Genomic DNA, 6,016 nt, shown 5'->3' on the forward strand with positions numbered 1-6,016 from the left:
GGGAAAGTGCTCTTGGGACACGTAGTGGGGTGGATAATATAAGCACCGAAAAATGGTAGAGTCAATGGATCAGTGGACCCTATATGGTCAAAGTAATACAGTACGGATACTACAGTGAGTGAGTTGGAAAAGCAGCAGGTGGTGAACAGAGAGTGGGAAGCTTGAAATTTTGGAGGCAGTGCATGAATTGATAATGTCAAATTCTAGGGCATAACCATGGAAGAGGTTGGAGGAGGTGTTATAAAGAGGAAGAGGACATCGCAACTGAGGAGGTCAAGGAACTGTGGACAAGGTCAAGGACAGCACATTTAGCTAAATCATTGATGGGGGAGGGGGGGTGGTAAAGTCCACAAGGATGGAAAGGCAGTAAGTGATGTGCTACAATCCTTAGTGACTGAGGAAGAATGACCAGATTGTCAGTGAGTTACCTCAGTGAGGACAGATAGCAGCTGGTACCTTACGGCATATGAGCATGAAAAGAACTGGTGATTTGGAGGGAGGAGCAAGGAAGACACCCACCCACCCCCAGGTGCTGTGGGATTTAGCACGTATCAGCCGCCCTCTAAGAGCAGGCTGCACCATCCTCAGAATATTCAGGTTTCAGGTAGAACAAGGATGTTCAGAGCACAAGTTGAAGATGCAGCGGTTTCTGCTGACAACAGCATGGTGAAGGGGTTTGGGGAGTGGTCGGAACATGTGAGACTGGATCAGAATGTATGCCACCGTGAGGCACAAGACGCTGGGGAGGAGGTTTGGCCAAGGAGACTTCTGGTGGTGATGGAAGTAAACAGGGCAGCACAGCCTTCCATTTTAGGGACAGACTTTAATCTAGTGAATCCTTCTCTTGATTTGAGGGATGTGCTATCCCCTACCTTTTCAGTATTATTTATAATAACACTAGAAGGAGTATTTGTACCCCATCTCCCAAGTGTTACACCAACTTCACCTTCAGATTGTATGTGGTTCCCTGTGTTTATTAATATCTGTCTTTCAGTGGAATGGGAGGGTTTTGAGAGTTGGACTCATGAGCTATCCAACTCCTTTAGTCATAGCACTTTGCATATAGTATGAGGTTCAAAATGGCTGCATGGGTTGTGGCGATTTGAAAATCTAAAAATAAAACAGTTATCAGCTCTATGCCTCTCTGCTTTCCTTTGTCCTTTTTAGAAGTGGAGGGAGGAACAGAGTGTTATGTTAAAAGATTTTTCTACCCTCGTAACAGTCTCGCAGCCTGTTTACTTGTTCAGGGCACATCGTCACCATGTGACAGGACGTGTGTGCTCTAAAATGACAAAGTGTGTGGATCCTAGCCAGGAGGGTCAAGAAACTACTTCATAAACAAAGCTGTAAATAACATCTGGGCTGTCCAGATACAGGAGGACCTGGTAGCTTTTCCTTTTGGCTGTTTTGTTTGGTTGTGGCCATCTCCCTGTAGACCCAAATGAATCAGGGAGCCGCCATCTCAGCCCCAAATCACTCCAAGCTAATTCTTGTTGCTGAGAATATATGGCAGTTGGAAAACCAGACTCTGCAGGGTGAAATGACAGGAAACCAGTGAATCACAGCATTGAGGAAGAAAGCCAAAGGGTCCAAATAATCAAGATAAAGGCTTTGAACACTGAAGGGGAAATAAAGCTTATAAACATTTTTTTAAATCTCAGATTACAGAAAATATGTGATGAGAATAAAAAAAATTTAAATTGATAAAAGACTTCTCATCTGCATACCTCAAACCACAACTTTCCATGTAGACGTTAGTCAACTTAACCATCTAATATTCAATTCATATTCTTTCTACTGTAGTTGATTTGTAGACTATTATAGTAACATCCTTTAATGTTACATCAAATGAACGGTAAAAGTGACTTTTTAATATATTGAAAGAAAACTTCATTATAGATATGTATTGCAGAAAACTCTACCGTGGCTATAGATGCAAACTTCTCAGCTTCCTTGATGACTCATGTAATGATGGTGCCTTTTCTGGATGGTGTAACCTGTTTGGACAGGGTGCGAGCTCTACTAATGCAGCCATTACAGATAAAGGCAACTTTGAGAAAAAAACAGTGGAACCTTAAAGGTGGCTTGGCTTTTCCCTTTCTCTATGTCGAAAAGTAGAGCCAGAAAAAGATGTTTTGCCAATAGCACACTGCACCTCAGTCATTGCTAGAATTACAGAACTGAGAAGAGGAAAGATGCATTGAAAGGCTGGGTGGGGCTCCAATGTCCCCATCATGGGCTGCAGACTCCATCTGGCTGTGTCTGTGTCGCTTGCGTACCTCAGTGCCGAGCTCTGGGCACCGGCCCCTGGGAAAGGTGCCGGAAGTGCAGCTGTCTTCACCAATGCTCATGACAAAAACTAAAAGAATTGCAAAGAGAAACAGATGAATCTGCTATCACAGTTGGGGACTTCAGTGATACTCTGGAAGCACTGCTTTGTCTCTGATTCAATTCCATTCAGCAGATACTGATTGAATAACTACCATGTACCCTGTGAGACAACATACTGGACTTTGGGGTCAGGAGATCTGAGTCTAGAACCAAGTTCTACCATTTACCACTCATGACCTCAGATCCATCATTGATCTTTTTCTCAGTGTGTCTCCACATCTGTGAAATGAGTGGCAGTGAGGATTAAAGGCCATTAAGTGTGTACTGTTATATGCACAAATGTTACTTTTCTCCCTCGCTTCTTGTGGATCTTAAAATCAGTTTAAGTCGGTGTTCTGACTCAGAGAATTGACTGTCTCGATGGGGAGACACTGGCCTAAGTCCTAGGAGAATTGTGCACAAGTGCCTGGAGGTGACATGAAGGACTGAGCCCGTCCTTTGGACCTGGGTCTCTGAGGTGCAAGCAGGAATCTTCATGCACAACCAGGCTCCTGGGTGATCTGAAGCATCCTCCCAAAAAGCTAGCCTCAATCCTCCTCAACTCCATGAATGCTGACATACTCACAGATACTCCTGTGACAAAAGACCTCAAATCCTTTAGGATTTATGTTTTATCACACCCTTTGGAGTTGGGGACTGACCACAGGGAGGGAATGAGGGAACATTTCCCACAAACTTCTCTTCCATAATATGACATAGGAGCACTGGCCACCCAGCTCCTATAGCGATTTTTTGTTCTTCTTTCATGCTGCTAATCACTTTTGACTTTGCATCAGAAATTATTCTCTCCATGGCTCATTTGGTATCCCTTGGCAATGGTCATGAGAAATACATGTTGAGGTAAATTGATTAGCGAATAAGTTCAATAATGTATTCATTCTTCCCGACTTCCAAAACTGGGGAGACCCAAAAGGAAAGGCGGGCTGGAACAGGAAGGGGAAAGGCAGTGTCTCTGAAGGTGCTTTTTTTTTTTTTTTTTTTTTTTTTGCGGTACGCGGGCCTCTCACTGTTGCGGCCCCTCCCGTTGCGGAGCACAGGCTCCGGACGCGCAGGCTCAGCGGCCATGGCTCACGGGCCCAGCCGCTCCGCGGCATGTGGGATCTTCCCGGACTGGGGCACGAACCCGCGTCCCCTGCATCGGCAGGCGGACTCCCAACCAGTGCGCCACCAGGGAAGCCCTGAAGGTGCATTTTTGACTCGTGGAGGGACCGTTTCCCCAGGGATGAGAGTAAGTGCACATTTCCCTGTCTCTCCAGGAAAGGAATGAAGGCTGAGATCTCGAAAATGCCTTGCTGTATTCTGCCAAACTTACACACACATGTGCGAGGCTGGTGGAGATTGATTTACCAAAATAATTTTCAAAAAAGGAAAATCAATAATCAAAGTGGGCTGTCCTACAGTGAGACCTAGTGGCCTTAAAATTTCAAGGTGCCATGGTCTCTGGAATGTCAGCCGGCAGCTTGGTGCCCTTGTCTCTTGCAGGAGATTCTGTCCAGTGGAGAGCCCAATAGCCTGATAAGCTGAGTTTGTAGGTAGGGAGAGAAACCAAGAGACTGTATAGGCACAGAAAACGGAAAGAGGAAGAATCAATGGAACTAGAGCTTATTCATAACATCGCATGTGGCACTTGAGACATTTTCCAGATTTGAATTGCTTGTTTGGAGTCCATGTTGGCATCTTGCTGAGGGCAGATAGTAAGGCACGTTCCTTAAATCTCTTAGGGGGCATCCATCCCAAAGCCAGGTGGTCCAGGTTCTTTTAGGATTTCACGTTCTTTGAAAGGCAGAAATGCCAAGCAGGGTCTCCTGTGACAGTGTAGAGAGGTCAGTCCGTTAAAATGAAAGCCTTTGAGGTGTCCACCCAGATCTGTTGTTAAGCAAATCGGTAGGAACAGGTAACAGCCACTCAACCTGAGTGTCATCTGAGCTGTTTAGATGAGTGGTTCCCAAGATTCACTGCCAGCCTGAATTAAGTGAGTACACCCAAACTGGGATTGGTATTGCTCGTAAAAATATACATACACATCTATGCCAGCTCCACTCCTGGGGAGCCTGATTGAGTAGGTCTGTGAATATATACTTTTAAAGCTCTCCAGGATTCGAGGCTCAGCTAGGTTTGGGAACTTCTGATGTCCATAATTAACATTGCCCAGCAGTAGCCCAAGTGTGGAACAACCCAGAGGCAGCATTACCATTCTCCAGTGAATTTTTGACCTTGAGAAATACTTCAGGTAGTGGGCTGTATTTTGTAGGTATATTCAAGTGCTCTACACACACAACCAGTGTTAGAAAAACTCTAGATTTGATTCACCCAGTTTCTGGCCAAATTCTTTCCATCCACTGAACTTCCTCAGAGCTCTCTGAAGTCAGCAATTACTTTGCTCTCAGAGGAGTCATTCTGTGGTGAGCAAAATGTTGAAAGTTTGGCAACATATTAGGACTTTCCAAATCTGGGTCATTTCAAAATATTTATCTGTATGTTTTTTATCCTTTTTCAGTGTTTAGACTTTATTCTTTCTAATAACCAGAGCACAGTCTATTGCTGTTAGGCACCTGAAAAGCACAATAAAGATAGTAAATTTGCCAGTGGTGGTAACAAAAGGCAGCTATCTTTAATAATTTCCTTAATAACCCCCTGTCCTCTTTCAGAAGGACACATTTAGTAACTGAATAGAGCCCTTTGCACAGTGCCCAGAACAGAATCATTCCTCAGTAAATATGAGCTATGCTTTTCATTATTCTATTTTCATTAATTCATTACCCAGCCCCACTCTTCCTGACAGGTTACCATCAATGTTCTAAGAGAATATCTTATACACACCCTATTCCTAGCTTCTAGAATTACTATTCTCAACCTTCTGTTTTATCCCATGTTTGTCCCTGACACTTAGAGAGTGAGAAATCTTTGGGTAACATCTCCACTGATAGTTGAAACATGTGGCTTTTTAAAATATTCTCTTAGATTCCCCATTTGCAGGAAACCACAAATCCTAATGTCGATTTCCTGTATTGCTGTAGAATCTCACGATGCAGGGATTTCACTTTTTAATGGCTCCTTCCCTGTGCATAAGGCCATCCATACAGGGATGCTCACTGTTGTGTATGAAAGTACACTGACTCATAACTTCAAGCACAGATGCCACCCATTTCTACTCTCCATCTTTGCCCTGTGGTACTAGCTCAGCCTGACCCTCCAACTACAAAAGGTATGGGATCGTTCTCTCCTACCCAGTCCAGGTCCCAGTTTTAGTAACCTCTGTGTTTTTTTTGTTTTTGTTTTTTTACCATGTAATGGATTAAGTGTCGATATTTATAGCAGCATTATTGATAACCCTGAGGATAAGATAGCTCTGGTGTCTCTCAAATCATTTATGTTCCTTCAGTAAATGCTTCCACTGGATTCCCTCACCACAGCACGTTATCAATCATGTGCTACCTATCACAGGGAAATTCACAAAGCCAGAGCATGTATGTGTCAGAGCCTTTGGAAGACAGAGGCAAATTACAAAAAAGGGATAGTTTTGGGCTTCCCTGGTGGCGCAGTGGTTGAGAGTCCGCCTGCCGATGCAGCGGACATGGGTTCGTGCCCCGGTCTGGGAAGATCCCACATGCCGTGGAGCGGCGGG

The sequence above is a fragment of the Lipotes vexillifer genome, unplaced genomic scaffold (assembly GCF_000442215.2).
Source record: "Lipotes vexillifer unplaced genomic scaffold, Lipotes_vexillifer_v1.1 scaffold732, whole genome shotgun sequence".
NCBI lineage: Eukaryota > Metazoa > Chordata > Mammalia > Artiodactyla > Lipotidae > Lipotes > Lipotes vexillifer.